Below are 6,775 nucleotides of genomic sequence, written 5' to 3'. Positions count from 1 at the left end.
AAGGTTTCAGTGGCGCCTATATGCACGTGAATCTTGCAGCTTGGTCAGCGGTGGCCAAACTGCCATCTCGATTAATGGAGAGATGGGTCCATTTTTTCGAAATAAGCGTGGAGTAAGACAAGGAGATCCGATTTCCCCGCTCCTCTTTGACTTGGTTGCTGATGCCCTAGATGAGATGCTCTCAAGGGCTAGGGCCTCTGGACACATTGCAGGGGTGGTTCCTCATCTGATTGAGGGGGGAGTGTCCCACCTACAGTATGCGGACGATACTGTAATTCTCATTCAGAACACACGTCTGGGTATCACAAACCTGAAATTCTTACTCATCTGCTTTGAATTGTTATCTGGCATGAAGCTTAACTTCCATAAGAGTGAAGTTTTGGTGCTGGGGGCTACAGGTGAGGAACAGGCCAGAGTGGCTAATCTGTTGAACTGTAGGCAGGGTACCCTTCCTTTCAACTACCTGGGTTTCCCGATGAGTGGGCGCAGAATCACTATGGCTGAGATGGAGCCATTGGTGAATTCGGTAGCCCTCAAGATGGAGCCATGGCAGGGCAGATTCATGTCATCAGCGGCTCGCCTAGTTCTGATCAACGCCTGCTTGTCAAACCTTCCGATGTATACTATGGGACTCTTCCTCCTCTCAGATGGTACTCATGAAGCCTTTGACAGACACAGAGGCAGATTCTTCTGGGAGGGACAAGGAAAAAAGAGAAAATACCATATGGTGGCCTGGGAGGATATCTGTAAACCCAAGGCCCAGGGTGGGCTTGGCGTTACGAATACGAAGCTCATGAACCTTGCACTTATGACTAAATGGATTTGGAGAATGTTAATAGAGGACGACAGCAAATTACTCTGGCTTCAACTCCTCAAGGCAAAATATCCTGTAGACCGGTTCTTCTCAACCTCACCGGTGGGAGGATCGCCCTTCTGGCATAGTTTGCACAAGCTTAAGGCTGTTTTCAAACAGGGTGCGAGATTCTTCCCTGGTAACAACTCTGATATCCTCTTTTGGACGGACCATTGGACTGGGGAGGAGGCCCTCAGTGTGAGGTACCCTCGTTTATTCCAGATCCGTGGCCGACCCGGAGATCACAGTTGAGCGTGCTTATGAGGGTGATGGGTGGCGCATCTTCTTTAGGCGCTCCTTCGGTAAGGAGGAATCCAATCTTTGGCTACAAATGGTCCAGGACCTAGAAGAGGTGGTGCCGGGGGAAGGGAGAGACAATGTCCTCTGGAAATTGGAAGCTTCTGGCCGTTTTTCGGTAAAATCCCTATAAAACAACTTGATTCAGGGCCCACCCTCCCCGTTAGGTACCGTGATCTGGAAGACTACAATTCCAACGAAAATTAAAATCTTCCTGTGGCAATTGTATAGAGGCCGCCTACCCTCGAATGACCAAATTCTCAAACGCAGGGGGCCATCTGATGGGCTGTGTGCTCTCTATGGACTCCCTGGACCATATCTTCTTTCGCTGCGATCTGGCACAATTTGTCTGGGCTGGCATAAGGGACATGCTCGGAGTGACATGGAATCCCTCTTGCATCTTATCTTGGGAAAGTTGTATCCAAAGTTTGAACGACAAAGCACAACGAAGCCTTCGTATTCTTTTTGCGGCGATTTGCTGGGCGCTTTGGAAAATTCGAAATAAATTTACCATCGAAGCAAAATTCCCTAGCCAACCCGCAAACTGTTTTTTCCTAATCAGGCTTAACTTGCAGCTCTGGCGGCCCCTCCAAAGGAGCAAGGACGAACCGTTGCTGAACCAGCTGGAGGCGATGCTTAAAACCCTCTTCGACAGGACCTGCGACCCTCCCCAACCTCGCCGGCCATCCCCTTAAGCTCTAGCTTCAGCTTAATGCTTGTTTGTTCCTCGTTGTAATGTGATACCGTCCTGGTCAGTGTGGCCTTTTATCCTTAGATGTGTGTTTGTGAGGTGCTCACCAAACGTCTGTATCCATACTCGCCTCAGGGCTTTATTAATTTAAAGTCGGGCACTTTGTGCCTTCGGTCTAAAAAGTAGTGTAACTGTCTTGCACGCTTCCGAAATGTTAAAGATGTCTTAATTTGTGTTTTTTATGCATCTAGTCTAGCGTGCATATGTGTGTGACAAGGAATAGATCGGCGACGTACGAACGCAACTACCCCATCAAATGCTTGCCAACATATTCTATGACTAGCACAAATGCCCGTGCGTTGCTACGGCAAAAAACAAGTGCCGCCACCGCCGCCGAAAAACAAGTGCGGCTGTGGGGGAGGAGCGATGAGGCGGGGCCGCGCCAGGTTCCGTCGAGGCGAAGAATCCTTGCGGCACCGCTGGTCGAACGAGGATTCAGCTTTGTGGTCGTTGGCGGGTTTTTTCATCCACTTCGGTAGCTTCATCGTGGGTGAGATCGTGCAGAAGTAGCAATGTTCGCGGCAGTGGAAGTTGGGGAGAAGATGCTGGCGCGACCGTGATTTAAGTACCGCTGGCCATCAATGCCAAGCGCGCACGCGTAGCTTCCAGCGTCATCGACTTCAATACCGACGCAGGAGTCCAGGTGGCGGGCATAGTGGTCAGCGGCAACCCTGATGGTAAACACTGCCGCCAACCAGCCGTCGGTTCGCTTCCAAGTGGGCCAGCAGCACGCGGCGCTGCCCGCGCGACTCATCGGTTTTCCAAATTTAGGACGCCGATGGATCGCGGCGGACTGGTCGGTCCGCTTCCGTCGCCCCGCTAGAGCATGCGCGGGCTGTCCGCCTGTCATCGCGGACCGTTTCAAATAGCTCAAAACTGTTTGGTCGACCCGGTGTAGATGCCCTAACACAGACGCCCCTGCTTCTCTTTGCCCGTGATGTGGCCGGCGGCTCCCGACTTCACCAACAATAACATTGCTCAGGCCAGCGCGAGCATACCGGGCAGCAGAATGACATCATGTTATTGATGTTGGGTCAGCCTCCATCCCAGCCGGCCAACCGGAGGTCGCTGCAACCAGAGGCGGTCCAGGTGAGGACGGAGTTAGCGAGTACAGAAGGAAAGGGGATCGACCAGCAGTCGCGGCGACCGGAGGCCTGTGAGGCAGACCGACGGGAGATTCTGCGGGTGACGCTCCTAGTCACGGTGGTCGAGCTCTGGGTCGCAACTCGACGCGCTCAAACCAGGCATCAGCCAGCCGCGCAGCAACATGCCCTGCCCGTTGTCTCGCGCGTAGGCGGCGGCATCCACCGAGGCTCCCTCGATTTCCACCACCCAACCCATATAGGACCGGGGCCGCCTTGTTGCGCGATGCTGCCGACTTTATGCAACGATCAGAGAAGTTCGATTGGATGTGAGCCAACACGTAGGTAGCGCTCGCCGGAGGACGTCGTGGTTTTCCTGGTTTATCTCAGTTAGGTAGCGCTCGTGGGAGAACGTCGTCGTTTGCCTTGTTTATTATCTCAGTTTAGGAACGTGTGATCTGGAGGACATTCCTTGTTTATTATCTCAGTTTAGGAACGTGTGATCTGGAGGACACCGGACACCGGTTTTTTACCTACCAAGGTTGTATCTAATTTGGAAACGAAAAGTAATCCGGTACATATAAAGCAGTATCTAATTTGGAAACGAAAAGTCATCCCGGTACATATAAAGCAGTATCTAATTTGGAAACCTCTACTCGTATACGTTGCCCCTTCATGTAAATTTGGTAGTCAATCCCGACATGAATTCCTGCTCAAATATGTTGCCTAATTGAACGATACACGAAGGCAGTATGCAAGTTAATATTTAACCTGATATGGTCGTGTGAGCACCAGTAGTACCGTATCTGACAGTGACTCCAGGATGCTTGATAATGTCACCGATTACCTCACTTGCCTCGCACGATTTCTTCTTCTTTCTAATGACAATATATGTAGGGATTGTAAAACGTAGGATCAGGTAGGAGAAAAGCCTACTCGGATGATTTCCGAGGTAGGGTTGTCGTTCTATTTATATTGGGCTCATAGCCGGTTGTTACAGAGCTTGTTACAATATCAACACAACATCGTATCCAATACAAACTGCTACGATGTCTAACACCCTCCCTTAATCACAACTTAGTCAAGTTGAGATTATTTCTAAACTCTGTAAAACTCTTCACAGGAAGCGGTTTTGTAAAACCATCTGCAACCTGATCCTTCGAAGGAATAAAGCGAATTTCAAGCTTCTTACTCAAGACTCTCTCGCGAACAAAATGAAAATCTATCTCAATGTGCTTTGCTCTTGCATGAAACACTGGATTTGCTGATAGATAAGTTGCTCCAAGATTATCACACCATAAGCATGGCGTTTGTGTTGTCTTTACTCCAAGTTCTCTAAGTAAAGATTGTATCCAAATTACTTCTGCTGTTGCATTGGCTACAGACTTGTATTCTGCCTCTGTACTAGACCTGGAGACTGTAGCTTGTTTCTTGGCACTCCATGAAATCAGATTGGGTCCATAGAACACAGCAAAGCCTCCCGTTGAGCGGCGATCATCCACACAGCCAGCCCAATCAGCATCCGAAAAGGCACTAACAAGTGACGACCTTGACTTCATGAATGTGAGACCAAAACTCAGAGTATGACTGACATATCTCAATATTCGCTTGGCAGCAGTCCAGTGTACTGTAGTAGGAGCATGAAGGTACTGACAAACCTTGTTCACAGCAAATGAAATATCCGGCCTTGTGAGGGTTAGGTACTGTAACGCACCCACCATACTTCTGTACTTTGTACTATCTTCAGGACCCAACATATCTCCATCATGTGCAGCTATCTTATCAGATGATGACAGTGGTGTAGACACACCGGAGCACCCTGTCATATTAACTCGTGCAAGAACATCCTGAGCATATTTTGCTTGATTCAGTACTATGCCATCACTTACTTTATGCACTTCAATTCCCAAGAAATAATGAAGATCGCCAAGGTCTTTTAACGCAAACTCTTTACTTAAATCTCGTAGAAGAGCATCTGTTGCGCTTTGAGACGAGCTGGCAACTATGATATCATCAACATAGATAAGCATAAAGATAGTGATATGGGACTTGCGATAGATGAACAAGGAGGTGTCAGACTTAGAGGCAAAAAATCCAAGAGCAATTAACTAAGAGCTCAATCGAGAGTACCATGCTCGAGGCGCCTGTTTTAGTCCATAGAGAGCCTTGTCAAGTTTGCACACATAATTCATTCTCCCCCTGTCTTCATAGCCAGGTGGTTGTCGCATATATACTTCCTCTTCGAGAACACCATGAAGAAACGCGTTCTTGACATCTAACTGTCGCAAACTCCATCCCCTAGATACTGAGATAGCCATGACAAGTCGAACGGTTGCTATTTTGACAACAGGACTGAAAGTGTCTTCATAATCAATACCATAGCGTTGCTTGAACCCCTTTGCAACGAGGCGAGCTTTGTATCTGTCAATGGAGCCATCTGCCTTGCGCTTGACTTTATATATCCATCGACAATCAATAACATTGGTGGCTTTATGTGGAGGAACAAGCCGCCATGTTTTGTTTTTCATGAGAGCACTATATTCTTCATTCATTGCATTAGACCAATTGGGATCACGGAGAGCAACTTGAAGACTAGCAGGCTCTTCGGTAGTAGCAGACATACCCCATCGAACAGTGCCATCAGTGTACTGCTTAGGCTTTTTAATCCCCTTCGATGCACGAGTAACGGGACGAGGGCCGGCGGTAGGAGCCACGAGAGGAGGACGCACGGTGAGGTGGAGCAGACGATCCAGGCGCTGACGGGGCAACTGCATGGGCAGAATCGGCAGCGCGGGATCCCGTGTCGTCTGTCCGGGCAGGAGATGCCGCAGGCGATCCCGTGTGCGTGCGGATGGACGCAGACTGCTGCTAGGAGCCGGAGTTGGCCGCAGAGGATCCGGGAGTGCGGGGACCGGGGAAGGCAGGCGGGGGGCTGGCGCCACGTGCGGCTGCGCGAGTGGGGGAGCGCGCTGCAGCGCTGCCAAGGCTGCCAGGGCTGCCAGGAGCGTGATCCGAGGTGGATCTGCCGGATCCCGATGCAGATTGCGTCACAGAATCTGCCTCGTGTTCTGAATCGTTGTCCTGTAGTGCAGAAGAGTCAGAAGAGGCTGGAGTATGTTCGGGAGCACCGTTTTGACCCAAATTTTCAGCAGGAGCTCGGGGTGTGACCTGCACAACATGAGGAACACTGGGAGCAAGATCATTAGTAGGAAAATTAGCCATATGTGAGTCATCAATAGTTGCAGCTCCATGATCAGAATTTTGAAGAGAAGGATCAAGGAGTAGAATCTCTTGCCGAAGAAGAGCACCTGCATTTGGATGCAAGGTCTGGAAGGGAAAAACGGCCTCATCAAAGACCACATCTCGAGAGATATAGACACGACCCGAGGAAACTTCTAGGCACTTGACACCCTTGTGACGAGGACTATAGCCCAAGAACACACATTGTGTAGAGCGGAAGGCAAGCTTGCGTTTATTATAAGGGCGTAAATTGGGCCAACAAGCACAACCAAAGACACGAAGGGAACCATACTCAGGTTTAGTACCAAGAAGACGATGAACAGGGGTGTCATATTTTATAGTTTTGCTGGGAAGCATGTTTATGAGATATGTGGCTGTAAGAAAGGCTTCATCCCAAAATTTTAAGGGCATGTGAGCATTGGCAAGAAGAGCTAGACCTACTTCAACAATGTGACGGTGTTTTCTTTCAGCGGAACCATTTTGTTGATGTGCATGAGGGCAGGAAACATGATGGGAGATGCCCTGGGATTGGAAAAGGGAGTTGAGTTTTTC

This window comes from Lolium rigidum, chromosome 7 (genome assembly GCF_022539505.1).
Source record: "Lolium rigidum isolate FL_2022 chromosome 7, APGP_CSIRO_Lrig_0.1, whole genome shotgun sequence".
NCBI classification, from domain to species: Eukaryota; Viridiplantae; Streptophyta; class Magnoliopsida; order Poales; family Poaceae; genus Lolium; species Lolium rigidum.
Note: the sequence above shows the minus strand (reverse complement) of the source record.